The 23,981-nt window shown below is 39.0% G+C and overlaps 1 pseudogene; it reads right to left on the minus strand.

Annotated features, from left to right (window-relative positions):
• The window catches only part of LOC111155384, a 54,719-nt pseudogene extending 41,079 nt beyond the window's left edge, over positions 1 to 13,640 (minus strand).
• Positions 13,641 to 23,981: the final 10,341 nt, after the last annotated feature.

Consider the following 23,981-nt stretch of genomic DNA (forward strand, 5'->3'; position numbering starts at 1 on the left):
GTGGGTTAGCTGTCTCCAAGTCCTGGTAAGATCCCTTTGCCTGACCCCTAACTTTAGGGTGTCCCTGAGGAATATTGTTGGGAATCTCTTCCTCCCAACACAGTCAAGTGACAATTATAGTAATTGAAGCAGGAAGCAAAGGAGGTGGGGTTCTCATTTCCTTCCTGTTGGCCCCTACCTGCAGCCTCTGGGCTTCTTCCGCAAATTCACTCACTCCATCTTGGACAGTCTTTAAGCTTAGTCTCTTAGTGATTGTGGGTTTGAGGGAGTTGAAACTTGATGCCAGCACAATGTCTGTTAGTAATTGAAGGGCATTTTGGTGACTTGTCCAGGAACAGTGAAGGCTTCAAGGCAACTCCATGTGGCTATCATCAGAACCCAAAGAACAGTTAGTAATTTCCAAATGGCGATTTTTTTTTAATAAAAAATATTTAAAATTCCTAAGGTGGGCACACATTGTGATGATCACTGAATCTTATACACAACTAATGAGTCGTTGAACACTGCATCAGAAACTAATGATGTTGGCTAATTGAACATGATAAAGACAATTAGCTAATTAAAAAATATTTAAAATTTCATTTCACTGGGCATCACACCAACACAGTAGTCTTCAGACATTTTTTTTTGTTTTAGGACGCCATTACTTTTTTTTTTTTTTTTTAGGACCCCATTACATTCTTAAAAATCATTGCGTCTCCCAGTTTTGGTTGATGTGTTGGATCTATTGATAGTTTCCACATTAGAAATTAAAACAATTATACATTAATTCATTAAAAAGCCATTAGATATTAATATAATTAACACATTTTTATTAAAATTAACTATATTTTCTATGACAAAAATTGAGAGAAGAGCCACCTTGTTTTACGTTTTTGCTAATTTCTTATGTTTGGCTTGATAGAAAACAGTTTTTCATAACAAGAAGAGTTTTTCATATCTGCTTCTGCCTTCAGTCTGTTGTGAGATCACAGTTTGGGCCAGCTATCCTGGGGTAGTTTTAAATCAAATGTGCAAGAGTGCTTTGGAGATGGTAAAGCACCATAAAATTCTAGTTTGCTATTTCTATATAAGGCTGCTAAAACCTCATCACACCTCTCTTTGTTTAAACACAGGAGAATTCAGCCCAGCCAGAAGTGAGGTGTTTGTTTCTTCTTACAGAGTTTCAGAAATAATGTTCTCATAGAAACTTACATGAAAAAAAGTCCATTGATTTACCAGATACCAAAGCAAATCTGACTCCATGCTAGACAAACTGTAGTTCCAAGAATCCAAGAGATCCAGTGGGAAGACTGAATGACTCTATACTACATTACAAGAGAGTTTTGACACACTTCCTTCCCACTCCTCCCAATCTAGGTACCTTTGAGAGGTAGGTATTCTGAGGCTCAGAGAGATTAATGGAAAAATGACCTACCGAAATGTCACATCATTCTGATAAATGGTAAAACTGGGAATCTAGCCCAGGTTTTCTGGTTGCAGATTCAGTAGCTTTTTTCCATTGCATTGCAGTACCCTCAAGTGGTTTATCTCCTGCTCATGGGACTCTAAAAAAGGGGAAAGTAGGAAAGACCTGTCTGATTTGGAGGGATGAATATAGGGAAAAATTTTAACTGTGGCTGCAGCACACACACGGGTGCGAACTATTGCCTTCAGGGATTATAGTATCTTGGGAGATGGAATGGGAAAATGTAGGATACTAGATCATTGGCAACAGGTAGGATAAGGATCCTTGAGTCAGGTTTTCTCCTTCACAATTATATCCAACTCTTTGATTATAACTGTTGCCAAAGAATGAACCCAAAGATAGAAAATTAGCTCAGCATTAAGTTCTATTATGTGAATGCCCCCCAAACAGAGTTGAAGATGCTGTTCTTCTGCTGCAAGTGGCACCCAAAGATCTTGAGTGATTTATCTTCCAGCTACCAGCTAGGCCAACAACAGTGAAGGACAAGAGATGATTGCTTGTTAAGTTCCTTTCTTTTCAGAGGGCCCACGATTGTCTTCCTAAACAACCCTCAGAAACAAACATTTTGCTTTTCCAATATGGCATAATCAGATGGATACTTCCCATTTATTGCTTAATTGACTTGTCTACAGCACAAAAATCATTTGAAAAGACTTCCTTTAGCTTCTCTTGGGTTCTCTGATACCCATGTGCCTCAGCTCCTTATTACTTCTGAATGAGCCATCTCAGTCTGTTCTGTAGGCTTCTCTTGTTGGCTAGCACTTAGAAGATGATGTCACCTGAAACCCTGTTCTCTTTCCCTGTTGCACTTTTCCTAGTCTATGCATTTAGTCTTTTGAGTTCTATATGCACTTATTTAGTGATAATTTTTTTTAAGTTCATTCTTTTCCCTTCTGGGTTTTTTTTTTTTTTTAAAGATTTTCTTTATTTATTTGAGAGAGAGAGAGTGAGAGAGAGCATGAGAGGGAAGGTCAGAGGGAGAAGCAGACTCCCCATGGAGCTAGGAGCCCGGAGTGGGATTTGATCCTAGGACTCTGGGATCATTACCTGAGCCAAAGGCAGTCACTTAACCAACAAAGCCACTCAGGCACCTATTTACTGATAATTTAAAAAGATTTATCTCATGTCCAGATTTCTTTTTAGCTTCAGATCCATCTATCCACTTGCCTTTTGGATGTCCTACATTCTCTTGAAACCAAACATGTCCAAAATGGAACTCATTTTTACTGCTGTCTCTCAACTTACTTCTCCTTTGGTGCCCTCCACCCAGCAAATGGCACCACCGTTTATCTAACTGTATAAATCAGTGGCTTAGGAGTGACACAGGACACCTCTCTCTTTGACCCTGTAAGGGAAAACTCTCTTTTTCTCCTCTGTTCTCAATACTTCTGACACTACATGTGTGAAAGTTTTGTTTTTATTTTTTCACACCACATAGTTCTCCAACTCTCAGTGATACTGAGAGGGTATCCTACAAATTTAACTCAGTTCTGACACATTCTATCTGAAGATAGATTAAGGACTCAGTTTCACGAAACTTTCTGTATTTCAGATGCCAGTCTCAAATCTAGGTTGTTACCTGTACTTCTGACTGACTGGCTGTAAATCACGGTTCCTCTGGATACCACTTTCCCAGCACCTCTATATGTCCATTAACCAACTCATCAAATCTTGTTGTTTAAGAATTTTCATAGAGCTTAATTTACAGTTCCTCCTTCCCCCTTTCCAGACATTAGTGGGTGCCGCTGAAAGTTTCAACCCTCTAATCACTTGGTCTTTCTGGTGACCAGTCCTATCCTGAAACTGTCTAAAGGCCCCAGCCAATATCATTCCTAGGCATAAATCACATGTGCTCAAAAGAGGCTCCTTTTGAATAACAAAAGACACTCTTATTGCTAAGGAAATTCCAAGGGTTCTAAGAGTTCTGCCAGAAACTGGGCGTAAATATATTTTTTTATTATACCACACACCCCGTGGAGACAGTTGATCACTAAGCTTAATTCTGGCACAATATTAAGTTGGGTTTATTTCAGTGACTCCCAGAATGGAGAGAAAGAACTCTCTGACTTTGGTTTTCCTTCCACCAATCCATGCTTTACAGCCTTATCTTTCTGAAGGTAGACCTGATGATGCTATTCTAACCTCCTAAAACTCAGTGAGTCCTCATTGTTCTTAGGGCATAATGTTATTTTCCCACTTCATTTCTTGCCATTCCATTTCCTTGCATTTTACACATCAAATCCTACTAAATTTCTTTTAACTCCTAGAATGAACTGTGCCCTTTGTCTTGCTTTCTGATTTTACAAATGCAGTTTACTCTCTTGGAAGTTTCCCCCTTTTCACGATCTCTGTGCCTTTCTAACTTAATCTTCAGGTTTAAGTCAAAATATCAGTCCTCAGGAAGTCTTTTCAGTGTCCCGAGGGAAGGCTGACTACTACCTCTGTGTGCTGGCACAGTGCACAGAACTTTTTTTTTTTTAACCATTTTTTAAAAATTTATTTTCAGCATAACAGTATTCATTGTTTTTGTACCACACCCAGTGCTCCATGCAATCCGTGCCCTCTCTAATACCCACCACCTGGCTCCCCCAACCTCCTACCCCCCACCTCTTCAAACCCTTCAGATAGTTTTTCAGAACTTTTACTGCAGAGCTTTTACTGCAGTGTGTTACAGTTGCCTGTTTACTTGGCTATGTCCTTATCTGTGGCTTCAGTTCAGTGAGGCAGGAACCGTGGTTTCTTTGTTCAAGGTTGTATCTCCAGCATCTAGCATTATTTTTGAGATACACTGTAAGTGACCTTGGACAAATTACTTAACCTCCTTTTATCTTTCAATTTACCAGACTGTAAGGTGGGAATAGAAAGAGTACCTATTTTGCAGGGTTGCTCTGAGCAATGTCCATATATTTAGAACTGAGTGGAATACTCAGAATTTGTCTGTGTTTAGGTTTGAACAATTTCTGTCACATAACATTGGCTTACAAAGCCAACGTAGAGACAGCAGAGCCCAATGAATACAACATGGATCCTGAAACCAGGTTGCCTACTTCAAATGTGAGTTCTTATACTTACTAGCTATGTGACCTCGGGTAAGTTATGCCTTCAGTGCTTTCTGATTTACCCATCTATAAAATGGGAAGAGCAGTTGTACCTATCTCATAGGGTTGTTGTGTCCCTGGCACATAGTAAGGACATTATAAATATTTTTAAATGAAATAAAAAATACAGAGAGAAGTAAGAATATGCAGACATTTGGCACCATGTCATTATCAGTGACAGTTGATGTGGAATGACTTCCCCTGGATTATGGCTCCTGCTCAAACACCAAAGCAGGCCATCAGTGGGTCATTTATTGGCTATCTACACCTGCCACTGAATAGTTTCCAAGACTCAAACTTCATAATGGAATGCAGCCAGTTCTCTAGGGGAGTACAATGTCTGTGAAGCGGGTGCATAAGCACTGATGACTTTCAGGTCAGGATCCACATAATTGCTACAATTTACAGTGCCATTTAACGTAAATAAATGGCAGCAGGTGTAGGGGATAGGATAGATTTGAAGGGGCCACCACAGGTGGGCTCTCCACAGATGTGAACTTTGTGTCTGAGGTTTGACAGACTTCGGGATTATTTTTGACAGTGGGAAGAACAACTGCCCTTTGCCTAAACTCTTGTCACACTTTGTCTGAAGGTAAATGCTGACATCTTTGTGATAGCTCAGTTCATTTATCTTGGAAAGCACAAATGTCCATAATGAGCCCCCAATTATTCAACATGTGGCCTCTCTTCTGTTCGCCCTCCTACTGTCTAGCTTTTGACAGTTTCTGTATGAAGTAGCTCATGCACAAGAAGGCATTAAATTAAATATGTCCCTCTTACTGTTCGCTAATAGCTTTGGTGAAAGGATTTCAGGCCAGAAAACTAGAACCATTGGCCAGAACAAAGAGTTTGAACTAGCCTTGTGTTAGGGGTGAAATTGTGTCCTCCCAAAAAAGATACATTGGAGTCCTAACCCCCATTACTTTATAATGTGATCTTTGGGGATAGGATCTTTATAGAGGTAGTAAAACTAAAATGAAGTTATTAGAGTGGGCCTTCATCCAATGACTGACATCCTTTAGAAAAAAAGGGGAAATTTGGACATAGAGATAGATACACATCAAGGGAATACTCCCTGTATCTTCTGTATGGAGATACAGGGAGAAAACAGCTATATATAAGTTGAGTAGAGAAGCCCAGATGAGATCCTTCACTCATAGTCCTTAACAAGAACCAGTCTTTTCAAAACCTGACCTTAAACCTGTAGCTTCCCAAACTGTGAGACAGTACATTTCTGTTTCATAAGCCACCCAGGTTTTGGTACTTTGTAATGGTAGCCCTAGGAAACTAATAGTAGGTTTAAATTCTCACTTAGGTATTTACAGTTCCTGGTACCACTGTTACTTGTGTCTCCATCACTTTCCCCACCTAGGTGCCTAGGTGAAGGTAATCAGTGGGTGTGAGTAACAGCAGTGATATTTGGTTCCAGCCTCTATCAGTGGAATTTCTAGACTGTAGTCTCCCTATCTTCCTATTTGCCTCTTTGGTAGTCATTAAAGAGCTCTTGCTATAGTTCTTGGTGCTCATTTCTACTCTGATCTGTGGCCTTAGCCATTTCTATTGACCTAGCTTAGCCAGTTTTGAAGAATAAGAGGAACTATATATCTCTGTTTGACCAGACATTTATGAAACTTGTTTCACCATAGAACAATTTTGTCATATAACACATGGAGCATCTTTTGGGAATTACTGCCCATAGTGTTTTTGATGTTCTGGGAAAAAGATCAAGGTGACTTTTCAAGCAGAAATCAGGATTAGACACTGGGGTGGGAGACAGAGTTCTTGGAATTCCCTTAGGATGGACATTTATAGTCATTAATCTAAGGCAGGTGACATCAGACTAGATGATCCTCTGTTGTGGGGGCTGTCCTGTCCATTATAGGATATTTAGCAGCATTATCCTCTCCCTGTTAAATGCTGGTAGCAGCTACTTCCCACTCATAACAGTCTTAATGTGTCCAGGCATTGCCAAATGTCCCATTGGGGAGCAAAATTGCTCCTGCTTGAGAGCCAGTAATATCAGGTTACTGAAAAAGTTCACAGATTGACACTTGTTTTCTATATTAAAAGTACCAAGATAGGGGCCCCTGGGTGGCTCAGTTGGTTAAATGTCTGCCTTCAGCTCAAGTCATGACGTCAGGGTCCTGGGATTGAGCCCCAAGTTGGGCTCCCTGCTCAGCAGGGAGTCTGCTTCTCCCTCTCCCTCTGTCCCTCTTCCATGCTTGTGCTCTCTCTCTCTCTCTCTTTCTTTCAAATAAATAAATAAAATCTTTTTTAAAAAGTACCAAGATAAGTGATTGAAAAGTGTGTGTCTGTCTCTCTCTCAGGGAGAGATAAGGTAGAAAGGTAGGAACCTCCATGGAGTCATTTTTGAAGTGATGGAGAAAAGGGACACAAGACAAATCCAGACCCCATTTACTCTGAGAGATTACTAGTATCCTACTAACTTTCCCATTTTTGCTGCTTTTGTTACTGATTGGTATTTTTCCTTATGGCAGGTGTTAGTAAAAATCTTATGGCAAAAAGAATCCGTGTGTTTTAGGGGAAAAAACAATTAGAGAAGGTACACAAATAATTAATCTAGTTGATAGAAGACTCTTGGATGAAACCAAGCTGTGTTCTGCCTTAGGATGTTTGCATAGGTTACTTATCTACCTGGAATGCATTTATCTTAGGATCTTCTCAAACACTGGTTTCAAGGAAAGAGTTTTCCTGACTCGTCTCCTTAAACTAATGTTCTCTGAGGCATGAATTTATTTTTTTTAACCTCAGTGGTTAAGTTTATTCCTATCAAAGAATAAAGAGTTTTTTGAATTTTATTTTATGTGTACTTTCTTGAAAATATTTTCTTTTCTATTGTGTGTATGGTAATTTCACCCACATTAATAAAAAAGTATCATGAAGTCATTCATGTATAAGATAAAGAAAATCCTTTTAAACACATCTCAGGGGAAAAATATCAAGTGGGCCATTTAGTAATTTATATATTGTTAACAGACTATAATGCAATTTCTGGTTTGAGTCAAACATATAAACATTTTGCCATTAGTATATTTTTCATAAATCGACAGTCAGGTATTAGATAAAAACATTGTGTTTCTTAGAACCAGGCTCAGTGGATTGTCAAAACTATTAACTTGTCAATTTAGTGTTTGCGTGTGTATCATTTTGTATCATTTTCATAGTAGTTGCACTGAGTGTTCAGTATACAAATGTGACTTAGCACAGGTGAATGGTATCAGCATTTACCACTTTTAGTGAAGTGTCAAAATCTTACTTTCATTCAGCTCCCTTTACCTTTTCCACTTTTAAATATCATTGTGTTCAGTATCATTATTACCATTTTTATTTTAATTACCAAGTATAATTTAGAAAACTCGTTAGAAGGGTAATCTATTCTGTTTGCCCACATTTTTGCCCTTTCTGTTGTTTCTTCTTCCTTCCTGATGCCACAAGTCTCCTTCTTTTATCATTTCCTTTCTATTGAAGAACCTGTTTTAGCCATTCCTTACCTTCCAGCAACATTTTTTTTTTAAGTTTTCTTTCATCTGAGAATGTTTTTATTTCCCTTTTATTCCTGAAGGATAGTTTTGTGAGATATAAAATTCATTGTGGACAGTTTTTTTCTTTTCCAGCACTTCAAAAATGTTCTACTTCCTTCTTGCATCCATGGTTTTAGATGAGAAATTGGAGAGACCTGGTGTCGTTTAAATTGATGTCCTCCATGGGTAATATCATTTGCTTCTGGCTGCTTTTGATTTTCTTTGTCTTCAGTTTTCAAAAGTTTAATTATGGTGTGTCTTAGTATAGATTTCTTTGCATTTATCTTATTTAGGATTCACTCAGCTTTTTGAATCTGTCGCTTTATTTATTTATTTTTTTATTACCAAAATTGGGAAATATTAAGCCATTATTTCTTGGAATACTTTTTTTTTTTTTTTAAAGATTTTTATTTATTTGACAGACAGATCACAAGTAGGCAGAGAAGCAGGCAGAGAGAAAGAGGAGGAGGAGGCAGGCTCCCTGCTGAGCAGAGAGCCCGATGTGAGGCTCGATCCCAGGACCCTGGGATCATGACCTGAGCCTAAGGCAGAGGCTTTAACCACTGAGCCACCCAGGCACCCCCTTGGAATATTCTTTTAACCACTCTCTTTTTCATCTCCAGTGATGCCAGTATTAGATCTTTTATTGTTGTCCCAAAAGTTCCTGAGACTGCTTTTGTTTTGTTTTGTTTTGCTTTTTGGTTTCTTTTCTCCTTGTTGTTCATATTGGGTAATTTGTATTGAGGTATTTTCAAGTTCACCGATTCTGTCCTGTTATCTCCACTTTGCTACTGAATTCATCCAGTCAGATTTTAAAATTTTGATTATTATATTTATTAGTTCTATAATTGCCATTTGGTTCTTTCCTATAACTTATAGTTCTTTGCTGAGATTTTATATTTTTATATGAATTTTATATATTTATACATAATTTATATAATAAAAAGTTATATAAATATATTTTATATATTTTTATATTTTATATTTTTTCATTGTTTAAAGAGCATTTTCAATTGCTTGCTGAAGCACATTTACAATGGCTGCTCTAAAATTCTTGTCAGATAATTCCAACATCTGATTGGTGTTGGTGTTGGTGTCAGTTGATTATCTTTTCTCATTCAAGTTGTGATTTTCTTGTTTCTTGGTATGATGGGCTGTATCCTGGATATCTTGTTTATTGCATGAGACTCTGGATCTTATTTATTATTTTTTTTTTTTGGCAGGCAGTCACCCTTTTTAGGTTTAGCATTCAAGTCCTGGGCTCCTTTGGTAGGCTGTGGTTTCACTGACAATTTCATTTTCAGAGCCTTTGTTGTACTGTTTTGGTCTGCTTGGTGCCCTTTTAGTTTTAACAGGTCCCTGCTGGTGCTGCCTTAGTGGGTAGAAGGAGCTTCCCTAGCCTGCATGGATTTCTGGTAAAGATGAAGAGCCCTTCCTGGGTTGAGCACTTGTGTCAGAATCCTGCCTCCTAATGACCTAACAGCCCAGTATCCTTCAGAGAGGGCTGTCTTAGGCCCAGGGAGGAAGAGAAGTCCTGGCCACTTAATGTCAGCATAGTTCCAGATAGATGCTTCTTGCTGGTTCTATAAGCTTGCTCAACCCAGAAATTTTATATTGTAATATCCTGATTATTTCCTTCATAGCACTTGTTATCTGAAATTATATTTATTTATTATTTTGCTTTTTTCAGTGTCTGTTTCCCATACTAGAAATCGCTCTGTGAAGGCAGAGTTTTTTATCTTTATTTTAAAAAAATTTTTACTGTTTCCCAGCACCTAATCAAAATAGGTCCTCAATAGTCTTACTGAAGGAAAGAAGTCCCAAGAGGTAGAGAAGATGATAACAGCTATAAGGAGGAGGGAGAGCATACTGAATTCTTTTTTTTTTTTTTAAGATTTTATTTATTTATATGACAGAGAGAGATCACAAGTAGGCAGAGAGACAAGCAGAGAGAGAAGGGGAAGCAGGCTCCCTGCTGAGCAGAGAGTCCGGTGCAGAGCGGGGCTCAATCTCAGAACACTGAGATCTTGACCTGAGCCAGAGGCAGAGGCTTAACCCACTGAGCCACCCAGGCGCCTGAGCGTACTAAATTCTTAAAATATATTGTCTATTTGGACAACAGGGCTGAGATTTTTTAAAAATTTATTTTGTTTTTTGAGCAGGGAGTTGAATTTTTATTTTATTCATTTGTTGGTTAGTTCAACAAATATTTATTGAGTACCAAGGTACCAAGCACTGTGCTGGGAATTTAAAGGTAAGAAAAGAGGTCTGTGCCCTCCTGGGCACCATAGTCTATGTAGGAAGACAGAAACTGAAAAAGAAATGCCAATGCAATGTAGGTTATGAAGGAGAAATGCAAGTTGTGGGGCAGCAGGTCTCATCAGGCTTCTGGGTGGTAGGGAGGGGTCTCCAGCCTTTCATATCTGCATAGTTCTGTCTAAATGTTTGCCAAGAGAGTCAGCATCTGGGCTCCGGAGCTTCCTAAACTGGAACACTAGAATCCTCACCATCACTAATGCTGTTTGAACACTTTTTAGGTGCCATTGTTTTCCAAACCTTGGCTTCTTTAATCCCCACAGCAACCCTTCATCAAGGGTTGTCTTATTGTCACTCCCTTATTTTACAAACAAGGAAACTGGGGCTCAGACTGAAGGTCCTCTAACTGGTAAGAAGTGGAGCCAGGTGACTGCCTCCAGGGCCCATGTTCTCAAACCCTACTGCCTCCCCAGGGAGGAGAGGCCATCTCTACCTCTCCTCAGCCTTGTGCACTTAGCTCAGCTAAACCCCTGCCTCCCTGGTGCACTGGTTGCCTGAGTTGCCTTTCTGTAGCTTCATTGGTACAGAGACAGTGATATGAACAGGTTCTCCTGACCCAGGATGGTTTTGGTGGACAACGAAATGCTGTTCATAGTCAATGCTAGGATCAAGGAGGATCCTCTTCTTTGGGAACTGAGCCCTGACTAATGGTCCATATGGACTGGATGATGTTCTTTATCCCACCAGTGTCCATAGGCATAAAGTTAGTACTGGATATTCCCAACCTAATGGGCTGCTCATTTCACTGATGGCTGCTCTCTTCCTTCCTCAGGTTCTCAGGTTCATCAATGAGACAAAAGTTCCGAAAGAGGGATTTCTTGGTATAGAGATTAAGGGGGCAAACTCAGGAGCCAGATAGCTTGGGCTCTAATCCTTTCTCTGCCACTTACTGGTGGTATGACCTTCTTTGGCCACGTGACTACATAGTTCATCTGTAGGTGAGTCTGTGTGGTTCTGTGGCATAGGTGGAAAGTGAAAGGGCCATTTTAACACTAATTTAAAAAAATACCTTTGGCAAAAAAAAACCAAAAAAACCCAAAACCTCTGGCTGTTGTTTATTGAGCACTTACCATATGCCATTTACAGGCTAAGTACTTCATATCACTGCCTCATTGATCTATGACTTATATATCATTGATATATAAGTCATATACGATATATGATTGATGTATGATATAGGACTCTGCATAGTCATCCTAGGCAGGTGTGGCACATTGCATTTTTCAAAGATAACTACCCAATATTTTCTATCCCACATGCTGTTCTTGAAATGTGGTATTAATGCTCTTCCCATAGAATGATGAGGTTTCTATTTCTTCTCCTTAAAATCGGGATCTTTGTGACTGCCTTGTGACTGCCTTGACCAGTAGAGTACAGCAGAAGTGATAGAGGGTGACATCCAAAACTAGGTCAAAAAATGCCATGTACTTTAAAAAAAAAAAAAAAAGCCATGAATTTACTTTGCTCTCTTGGGCCACTCATTCTTGAAAGCTGGCCACTGCATTGTGAGGAAGCCCAAGTCACATGCCAAGGCAATGTGCAGGGTATTCCAGCTGACAGCCCAGATTACATCCCATGAAAATGCAAGCATTAATTGCCAGATCTGTGAGTGACGATGCATTCAAGGTGATTCTAGCCAAGCCACTATCTGACTGCAATTGCATAAACTCTGAATGAAAACTCTCTAGCTGAGGAAACTGAGGCTCTGAGAAAGGAAGAAGATGTGGGCATGTGGCCAGTAGGTGACAGAGCTGGAATAAGAATCCAGGATCCTTAAAGTCTTGACTGGAGAAATGAAATGAGGGGATGATTTCTGCATAGACACAGACTTCATTTATTGGCCCAGAGGGATCCAGCTGGGACCCCAACCTATTGACTATTTTATTTCTGTACATTTATTGAGTTCCTCTTCTAAGGTAGATACCACGTTATGACTTGTGAATTCAAAGTGAATGAACTGTTGCTTTTGTCCCCAAGGGACCTATGATCTAGGTGAGGAGATAGACTGTTGATCTCTGTACTCCTGTATATTCTTCAACACTGGCAAAGACGGAGAAGTTGCTATATAAGACACTGAAAAGATTTCCTGGCCTAAGGCAGTCTGTTCTACCTCCTCAACTTTGAATACATCCAAAGATATCAAAGTGAAATAGGAGTAACTGATTATTTCTGTAGTTAAGCAAGGGTTCCTCTTGCATGAGTACTCTGAAAAGGAGTTCTAAAGACTTTAAGGCTTTCTACTTGAGTGGAAGAAATAGTGGCTAGTATAATCAGTATCCATCAGAAGAAGAAGGTGGGTGGATTCCTTCCTCTCTGCTGTATTTTCACAAATATTTGTTGGGTAGCAATATGTTCCAGGCTAGAGATACAGAAATAAGACAAGATCCTTGCTCAGAGTCTAGCGTGGAGAGAGAGGTGAAAAGTGTTATAAGGTACTAAGATGGTCACTCCAGTGGAGTTAGGGATAGGTGCTGGGGGAGAACAGAGAGAAGCTCCTCCATCTGTAGTGGAGTCAGGAAAGGCTTTCCAGGGAAGCTAGACTTTGAGCTGGCCATGAAGAAGGAGAACTTTCCAGATGCCCAGCAAGGAAGAGGGTAGCCTCCTAGAGTCCGGAGGAGGAAGGAGCCTGTGTAAATAGTTGAGGAGGCATGGTATGTTTGAAGACCTATAAGAAATTTAGTACTGTTGGTTTAAAAAAGGGGGGGGGCAGGGAGGGCCAACAGGTGGAAAAGTAAGTGGGAAGTGAAGTCTGGTACCAGAATGTGAAGGGTTTGCTGTGCTGGTACAGGTGTTTGCCTTTAATGGTTTGGTGTGCAGTTTCTAGCTGCAGTTAGAATTATCTGGGAGCCTTTTAAAAAAGACCAATGCCTGGTCTTATTCAGTAGGTATGGGGTGAGGCTTAAATATCAATATTATTTTCAAACTTTTTATTGGAATAAATTATACATGTGTGTCTCCACTGTGCTGTTCTTCTTCCCTCCACTGATACATATCTCTTTTCTTTTGTGCATTATGCTCCTAAATGTCTTTATTTTTGACCCTGTTTCCCTAACTCTTGATCGGCTATCATGACTCATATTTAGTATCACTTACTTCAGGAAGCCTTACCTGATCTTTCCTGGCTGAGTTATGAATCCTTTTCTGTAGTTCCGTAGAAACTTGTGTATAACTTTCAGTGAGATTGATTTCCAGTTGACTTGGTTTGGTCTTGGACATCATACCATGACTGAGTTAATATATCCAGACTGAATCCAATGGGGTAGGCAAAATCAAGTGCTAATATCAGAAGGGTAGTGGGTACTGGGCATCAAAAAAAATTTTTTTTCAATACTATATAAACCTGTGTTGTTCCTGAAAATATTTAAAGTGGTTGTCTCTCTACTGGACTAGGAGTTCTCTAAGGGCAAGTACTATTCTGGTATTGATCTTTGAATGCTTAGCTCTGAGTCAGGTTCCTGGCTCAATAAATGTTGAATGAATGGTTCCTGCTTTCAGATTTAAAAATATAGTTTATTCTGAAGTCTGCTCTGAATACCAATTATCCTTTCTAAAGTGTTTCCACTTTATTCTGTCAAGCCCCCAGGACTTGAAGGTTGGGGGCAAAATCTGCACAATGGCTTTTGAATTTATCATCAACCGGAAAACATATTTGAGAATTTTATTACCTCCTTTCCATTTGGCCTCCTGAGAAACGTGAGAGTCGATGATAGGAGAGAGGCAGGCAGACCGAGCAGCTGGCATCCCAACCCACTAATTCCATGGACAAGTGCCCTCTGTCTCTGCTAGAATTCAGTTTGATGATAAGGAGGAAAGTAGAGGTTCCTGGACTCAGGTTGAGGGGTGCCCAACCCACATTAAATTGATTGGGTCGACAAGCACTGTAGAGGTAGAAAATGTTGCTTTACTTCTGCCTTTTTCTGCTGAACATTCTCTAAGGATCTCTTTTAATTTACATTTAAAAATTGGAGGGAGAAAGAAGCTGATAGGCAGGGATGTTTACATTTAATTGCTAATTTGTAAGTAATTTTCCCAAGTGCTACTTCATTTCAAAGTTGTCATTTAATGGTTATCACAGCGTTTCTCTGGAAAAAGGAATGTGTTTTGTTGAACTCACTACTCCTTCAGGGGCAGTCTTGGATTTAGTTTTATGAACGGTTATGATTTTTTCATAAGTGAACTTCGCTTCCACACAGGGTAGTATGATTCATAAAATCAGGTTCTCAATGCTTTCATTATCCTTCCCAGGAATAAACCCTATTTCCTACAGCTATAATTCCCATTGTAAACCAGCTAGGTCCTTGTGCATAATACTGTGCATTGATTGTTATCTTGAATAACAAGATAATAGACAAGTTCTCTGGTGGTTGCTGTGGTTCCACGCATTGAATGACAGCCGCATTGAATGTCACAACATGTTTTAGACTGAGAGATGAAAGAGAAAAAGGAAGAGGAGGAGGAGGAGAGAATAGATGGCAGAGTAGCACCTGAGTCTCCCTCTGCTGAAGCTCCCTCTGCTTGGAAAAGAGAATGTTTCCAACACCCCAGGTATGGCGAAGAAGATGGAACAGATGGTTGAACTTGTTTTTACTGAACTCACCATTTCCATAGACATTTGCTCTGAGTGATCAAAGCAGTCTTTCCAGTGCTGAAGAATGAAGGGTGGACCTCAGACCTGCTCAGATTGGATTGCTGGACTACTTATTTAACCCAATAGAAATTATGAGTGCTGTATTCGGTACTTTGTGTACTTCAATACATGAAGAATGTATTCATTCTTCATGCACTCTCTTGCCCCCATGGACACCTTTATTTTCCCTGGGGTAGGGGGCAGGTGACCAAGAATCCTGCTTACCTACATTTCTCCCATCTGAGACCTCACAGCTGGCTTACAGGAAAGAGTCCAAATTCTTTGGCGTGGGATACAAATAGGCAGCATAATAAAAGGATATTTTGGGAATAATAATTTGGCAGCAGAAACCAAAGACAGGGAGTAAATTAGCAGTTAATTAGAACAGTTTGGCAGGATTTGGGCCTCAACCAGGAAGACATTGTGCCAGAACTATTATTTATTATTTAGAGAGAATTTGGCCAAAGAATTACATACACTGAGAGCCTATTAGGAACCAGGCCCTGTGCTAAGTGCTTTACATAAATTATCTCATTTATGATAAAAGTAATTCCCTCTCTAATAGCACCCATACTTTTTGCTGTGGCAATTTTTACAACTGAAAACTATGTATTTATTTGTGTGGTTAGTTGTTTTAATGTCAGGCTCCACCCACTAAGTTTCCATCTACGTGCCTGTCACATAGCAGATGCTTGAAAAGTTTACTGAATGAATAAATGACTGTGTCTTGGTTACCACTCTTATGTAACCTAGATTCATGAAAAGAAACTTCATGGAATTCTAGGGAAACTGGATAAGCAGTAGGCAGAAAGGGGCTAAGCCAGGCAGCTCTGGGAACCGCAGCAACCACCAGAGAACTTGTCTATTACGATGACAGCTCCTAATGCTTCCACACTAGAGCTTTCCGTTGAACTTCTTAAGATTCTGACTTGCCTGACTTAGCTCAGTTGTCCACTCATGATCCAGTCAGCTATGACCAAGGTGAAATAACATAGTAGGTACATGTTTGCAGGCTTCTTCTGGTGTGTGTGTGTGTGTGTGTGTGTGTGTGTGTGTGTGTGTGTGTAGGCAGTTCTCAGAGGAAGACGTTATTGGGTAACTTAAATGATGTTTACTATAACGTAGGACTGGAAGGACAACTATGACAACAATCTATAGAGGAAAAGATATGCATTATAGCACTGTGTCTGGATTCCACGGTTCCAGTCCTAGACTCAGTATTTCCTGTGTGGTCCTGGGCAAATTACTTAATCTGTCAGTCCTTCTTTGTCCTTACCTGCAAAGTGAGAATCATGATAGTTTTAGCCACTTAGACTTATGGTTTTAGAAGAGATGATGCACGTAAAACATTTAACAGTGCCTGGCATTGTTGGCAGTTGGTAGATGTTAGCTAGCATCATTCTTCCAATGGAAGATGGAAGTTCCATCTAGAATATCTTTTTTCTTCTTGGTGAAATCAAGACTCTTCTAGATGAGTTAATTCCTGGGAGAGAGTAGGGCTTAAAGTGATGAAGACTTTCAAATTTGGAGAAAGATGATTTTAACAAACCCAAATGTTCATAAGATTATCTGATCTTTAATTTTAACAGTTTATTAAAACACCAAAGTAGAATTTAACACCAGTCTCCTCCACACAGGCCCTTAAAAAAATCAGTTTTTCCTTACTTGCTAGTTGTACTGGCAGTGGAGGACAAAGATTGCATTTCAGAAACATTAGCTCTTCACCCAGACCCAGTATTGAAGGCCAGGACCCATAGGGCTGTGCTAATAAGGAAGTGATGAGTTACCCATTTGGCTGTAGAAGGCTCCTGACCTAATTGCCTTCTAATGCTTTAAGTAAAAGGTGAAAATCATATCATCTGTAGCTGTTGTGGCAAACAAACAGGTAATTGAATATGTTTATGGCTCTATTTGAATTAAAGATTACTGATTTTATTTCTTCACATTTAGCAACATATTATAACCTGAAACACATATTACAAATGGTAAGCGGCACTTCTCAAAGCCTAATGAGTTCTTTTGTGAAACTTCATGAGGGCCAGTGAGGAACAGTTTGGAGGAAGGCCATTTGGAAACTATGAGATGACTGTACTCTCAAATGTGTGATTTTCTTCCAGTTTAATCATGTCCCCCTTTTGGTTCCCTAAGGTCTGTGTTCTTGGTTTACATGTTGAGGGATTTATTGGTAACAACCTTCATTTTAGGTCAATTTAAGTAAGGGAGATTATAATTATAATAATTCCCTTGAGATTCTTATTGCCTTTTGATTTTATTATTTTCTTTGGTTGTCAGGTCATTTATCACTTAAATGCAGATGAATTGTAGGTTGAGCAAGAATTAAGGTGAAGGGTTCTCCTTTAAAAACATTTCCCTCTATGGGGAATGGGCTAGGTGGGTGTTGGGGATTAAAGAGGGCACTTGTGATGAACACTGGGTATTGTATGTAAGTGACAAATCACTGAATTCTACTCCAGAAACCAGTATTGCACTGTATGTTCACTAACTAAATTTAAGTTAAAAAAAAATTCACTCTTGATTTCAGAGAACCTTAGCACTGGAAAGCAATTTAGAGATGGCTGGCCCACACGTATGTATTACAGAGAGAAAACCAGAGGCCTGAGAAGTTACATGATTAATCAAGGTCACTCATCTGTATAGGACAAGTAATGGACTCTGGATTAACAGATGAAAAGTTCTCTCCACTGAATATCATGATCAAAAGAGAAGTTATACATCCTATAGAAAAATTGGTTATTGTGAGGATTATTTTGTTTCACATTTTGTGGGCTTTGATGTTGTTGTTCAGACAGTTTGACTTTTTGTTGTTTGTTTTCCAAGGTGCTTAGAGCTCTTACTAGTACACTTCTATGTAGAAGGTTCTAGGTACTTCTGTCAGATGCAATTTCACGCACTAACTTTTGTGGCTCAGATATGGCTTTGGCTAACTTAATGGTTCTCATATGCTAGTTTAAACCAAAAGACTCAGGATTAGTTTTTGGTTGGTTACTTTCATTTAATGGAAGCGTATAAATACACTATATATTCATTGCATGTTTTGCTTATTTAATTACAAGATAAGGCCCTCCAACTCATATGTAATATTAAGAAAAGGCAAGTTGATGTATGCTCTTATTAAGGTGATAATCTTTTAAACATTGGAAAAAGCTAAAAAGCCTCTTTGTAAGTAGGTCTTCCTTGCCTTCCTTTCCCATTTCATATAACAATTTTACTCGCGGAGCATCCTGACCCTTTAAAAAAAAATTTTAATTTTTCTACATAGCAAAGTATACTATATACACAGAAAAGTGTATGCAGAATGATGTAGGAAATGTTGGGGTTCAGAGCTGACAGCCAATAAAGAATTCTTCAGACATCTTCAGTGCAAAAAAAGTGGTTTTATTAAAGCTGAGACCAGAACCCATGGGCAGAAAGAGCTGCACTGAGATTATGAGGAGTGGCCAGTCACATACTTTCAAGTTGGGAAGGGGTTAGGGATAGTGTAAGCTTCTAAGGAATTTTGGAAGCAAGGTTTATAGGACCTTGAGGGGGCTAGTTATTGTTAGGGAAAAGGTCATTTATTACTGTCTGATAAAACCCTAGTCATGAGACCCTTCGGATGTATATCAGTGTTCCCTGTGCTTGGAGGATGATTGCCAACATATATCTTGGGGGGGGGGGTAGAGATAAAGTTTTTAAAGGAATTTTTATTTAAAGTATAAATAAATATATATTTTATATTTATATTATATTAATTCTATATATCATATATTAGATATATCATATAATATATATTAATAATATATATTATATTTATATTTTATACATAATTATATTTTATGTAATTATATATTATATTTATATTTTATAATTGTACATTATTTATATACATCTAAATAAATTTTAAAGTAGACTTGCAGGATCCTGGGGGGGGTTCGGGCTAAGATTGCCTTTTGCCCTTAACAAAGTATTAACATTGAGGCAGCCAAGTTCCTAGAGGAATGCCACTCTGCCTGTTTCAAGGACTTGTCATTGGGCTGTAAGCAGTAAAGAAACTTAATTTTTTCTTTTGTCTTTGTTTTCCACATCACAAACCTATGTACATATTTTAACCATCTGTTATAATAATTTTTTGCTTTTCCTTGTAATACCACTACCTGTTTATATTCTTCAACAAAAAATGGGGTGTCAAAAACTTTGTTTTATGGAATGGGATCATACAGTGAGTATTCTTTCATTCAAAACTACATTATGGGTGTCATCTTTCCTTCTATACTTAGTGAAATTCATTCACATTGTTGCATGTAATTGTAGTTTAAAAGTGGTTGTTGCTCTATATGTGGCTAATTGAATTTAAATAAAAAATTTTAAAAATGCTTGTTGCTATATAGTATTGCAATTATGTAACTCTTCTACTATAATATATTTACCCATTCTACTGAGGACAGGTATTTAGGTTGCTTCCAATTTGGGGCTATTATGAGTGATGTATTACAAATGAACCTGTATATACCTTCTGCTGAACATGTGCAAGACTTTCTATAGGGTTTATACTTAGGAGGGAATTGCTGGATTACAGTGCATGCTCGTCATTGAATTGATTTATAATAATGACCACAAATGCTCTCTTCCAATGTACAGTCTATCCTCATTATTTGCAGGTTCTGTACTTATGATTTCTCCTACTTGATAGAACTTATTTGTAACTCCAAAATCAGTCCTTATGCTGCTTTCATGGTCAAATACAGACAGGTGCAGAGTGGCAAAATATTTGACTTGCCAATGTGCACATTCCCAGCTGAGGTTGAATTAGGTGGCACTCTGACTTCTTTTTTCAGCTCATTGTAGACAAGTGTCCTTTCCATGTCTGTTGCTGCCAAGTTTTTAATGTTCTTGTGTTTTTTTGTTGATGTCACTGTTTAAAATGGGTCCTAAGTGTAGTGCTGAAGTGCTGTCTAGTGTTCCTAAGCACAAGAAAGCTATGATATGCCCTACGGAGAATATATGTATTTTAGGTGTTTCCTTTAGACTTAAGTTATAGTGCTATTAGCCATGAATTCAATGTTGATGAATCAATAACACATATTAAATAAGGTGTCTTTGAACAGAAACACACATAAAACAAGTTTATGTACTGAATGGTTGACAAAAATATTGTGATTAGAGACTTGCAGGAAACTAACCCTTTTTCTCCCAGGGGCAGAAAATATTTGCTAATTCAGTGTTTGTGGCAACTTTATGGAACATAACTACTCCCGATAATGAGAATCAACTATAGGTACCTGGATGTATTTATACTTCTACCAGCAATGCATGAGAGTTCCCAGTGAGCCACATTCTTGAAAACATTGATTAATGTCAGATTTTAAAAAATGTTGCCCATCTGGTATATGTGCAATAATATTCCATATATATGTTTTGAGATAATTTTTCCCAATCTGTGACTTGCCTATTCATTCTTATTATGTGTGTGATACTCTTCCTTTTCCTTCTCCTTCTTCAGAAAATAGAGAGTATAGAAATCAGAGACTATGATACACTTCCTGTAGGTTTCTGTACTCCTTCAAAATAAGGTTTCTTTCTCACAAGTCACAAATTCATGTTATAGACAGTAAATTCAGATTATAAGAGTGATACTCATCTGTAGCCTCAGAGGGTTTTTTGTTTGTTTGTTTGTTTTTTTAAAGATTTTATTTATTTATTTGACAGACAGAGATCACAAGTAGGCAGAGAGGCAGGCAGAGAGAGAGGAGGAAGCAGGCTCCCCGCTGAGCAGAAAGCCCGATGATGCGGGGCTCAATCCCAAGACCCTGAGATCATGACCTGAGCCGAAGGCAGAGGCTTATTAACCCTCTGAGCCACCCAGGCGCCCTTTTTTTTTTTTTTTAAAGATTTTATTTGTTTGTTTTTAATATGAGCTAGTCAGGGGCCATTTTTAGTCCCTTCTCCCTCCATGGGTTTGATCTCTTTATTAATAGATGATGTTTCAAACCTGTCAGTAGCACCTGTGCCTTCAGTTATTTCTGTGACCAGTCAACCGGGTAGTAATTGAAATCCTGCTGTATACCATGTGCTCTTAGATGGCATGGGAACAGGCAGAGATGTACAGGATATGGATTCTGCCCACTGTAATCTTACAGCATACTTTGGGCAGACAGGACCTAGATGCCTGCAACATACCATAGAATATCAAAGTGCATAGTACAGACACTTAGAGGAGAATTTAGATTAAAAATTTGTCAACATTAGACACAATGAGTGCACAATAAGTTAAAAAGGAAGATTCTCATTCGTTGTTTGGAGATTGCATTATCCTTCCCCCCAACCCCCAGCTTTTATTTGGAAGTATGTATTTATGTATTTATTTCCTCTCTTGCTTACCTTTTTGTCTGTCTGCCTATATATGTTTTCTGAGCTGGTCAGGTTTACTATGAGGAGAATACATTTTAAACAAACAGTTACACATTATAGGGTAAATGGTACATGAAAAGGGTGCTCTGGGGCACCTGGGTGGCTCAGTGGGTTAAAGCCTCTGCCTTCAGCTCAGGTCATGATCCCGGGTCCTGGGATTGAGCCCCACATCGAGCTCTTTGCTGCAGGGAGCCTGCTTCCTTCTTTCTTCCTGCCTCTCTGCCTACTTGTGATCTCTGTCTGTCAAATAAATAAATAAATCTTAAAAAAAAAAAAAAAAAAAGAAAAAGAAAGAAAGTGGTGCTCTGTGTGCTGTTGGAACACAGGAGAGCCTGTGGCCTGGCCTCAGAGTTAAGAAAGAACTTCCTAGAAGAGCTAACATTTGCCTTGTGTGAGGAAACCCCAAGGATACATTTATAGCAGTGGGTAGATGGATTAAAAGGAGTGCTATTTAACATTTTGTTATATATTGCTAAATTGCTACATTGTGTTTTGAAGAATGAGTGGGAGTTTATCTGGCAGAGAAAGGTACAAGAAGGATGCTATTTTAGGCACAGGAATAGCAGGAACAAAGACATGGCATGTACAAATGATTGTGTAGTTTGGTGGGATGCATGGTGGGGAATGGCCAGGCACAGGACTGTAAGAGAATTTAGGGCCAAGTTAAGAATTAGTTGGGCTAAAAGGAGCAGGGGTAGCTCTCTCAGTGGAAGGAATCCACATCAAACTTTAAAATGTAAATAGGATGTAAGGTAAAGATGAGTAGGGACATGAATTCATTTCTGTGGATTGTACCTTTCCTTCCTATTTCCCTCCCCGCCCTCCTTATTTCCTGCATGCCTGCCTTGCTTCCTACCATTTATTCAGTACCTGTTCCATACTAGTCACTGTTCTAGGCATTGAAGAGAACAAGGCAAAGTTCTGCTCTCATGGAGCTTACATTTTAGTGGAAGAATACACAATGAACAAGTGAAAGAAGGAGAGGAAGGAAGGAAATCTAGATGATGCAAGGAGGGAAATGGTTAAGCAAAAGGAGAGTGACTGGTGCGAGGGACATGGTCCAGACAGCATGGTGGGCAGATAGATGCCTCACTCACCTCCTGCCACAACCCTGCTCTGCCCCAATTGGTTGCAGTCTCACAGATCGCCTAGCATGTGATTTCTGTCCTCTCTGGACTCACCTTCTGGTTTTTTGATATCCATCTCTTGCTGCCTTCTACTCTCATTTGTCATCTTTCCTGTTCCTTGTAAACTCCTTGAGGACAGGCTGAGCTTTTCCATGTTCAGATGCTACACCAGAGCACAATACCCTGAAGCACAGAACCCTTATTTTAAAAAGAAATGGCCATTGTTGAAAAACTTAGCATATTACATTTTTAGTTTTTTCTCTTCTCTTGATTTTCAGGTCATTTGCCTGAAATATGATCACTGCTCCCGAGGCATCCTTTTGCTCCTGCTGTGTAGTGCCTGCCCTCATCCTCAATCTTTGTGTTGACAGCCACATTGTTCCACTCTCCGTAAGATGAAGGACCTCTTGGATTGTGCTCCTCACCTCATAATGAGATTTACCAGCAGGCCTGAATGGATTCCTAGGCAATGTGAGCCTGCTCTCCTGCAAATGTCTTTAATAATAAATGATGAGAAAGGCAGAAGGTGCAATATATTCATTTCTTTATTATGGAATGTCCCTGTAGGTTTTTAGTGCCTAAATTTAAACTAAAAAAGAAAGCTATAATTTTGGGGCCTTTGTTTGCATATCATGAAACAATTTCAGTTTGGAGTGCAGTGCTGACTCTTTGGGTATTAGAGGGATTTCCAGAGTTTATGAAGGCACCTTGTTTTTTTTTTTTTTTTTGTTTGTTTGTTTAATTGGAGACATTTTAATAAGGATGGTGTTAGATTATTTGTGATAAGTTCGTTTAAGCAGAAAGTGGATTATGATTAGAAATATGGGTTAGGGGTGCTTGGGTGGCTCAGTTGTTAGATGTCTGCCTTCAGCTCAGGTCATGATCCTGGGGTCCTGGGATTGAGCCCTGCATCAGGCTCCCTACTTCTCCCTCTCCCACTCCCCCTGCTTGTGTTCCCTCTCTGGCTGTGTCTCTTTGTCCAATCAGTCAATCCATCACTCAATCTTTAAAAAAAAAGAAAAGAAAAGAAATATGGGTCAGATCTACCCTGAAAACCTTCAGAAAATTACAACTTCAGGCCTTTGAAGGAGAAGTTATTTTTTTCCAGCGTGGCAGTAAAGACTCAGTAGTAGCAGCTTTTAAGAATGTGGGGTGTTAGAATTGGAAAAACCCTTCGTGGTCCAGCCTCTTCATCCTGTAGATGTGAAACTGAGATCCTGAGCCATAAAAGGGCCTACCGAAGATCACTCACCCCAGGAAGCAATTGAGGGAGCTCACAACTTCAGTCTTTTGACTTGTTCATGTTTCCTTCCATTATTGATATGTGGTAAGTGAGAGAGCTTGGTGGTCTGTAAGATGTTTGACATATGTGAACTGCTATCATCCCATCATTTC

This window comes from Enhydra lutris, unplaced genomic scaffold, assembly GCF_002288905.1.
Source record: "Enhydra lutris kenyoni isolate GAN:26980312 unplaced genomic scaffold, ASM228890v2 scaffoldscaffold41, whole genome shotgun sequence".
In the NCBI taxonomy this organism is placed as follows: domain Eukaryota; kingdom Metazoa; phylum Chordata; class Mammalia; order Carnivora; family Mustelidae; genus Enhydra; species Enhydra lutris.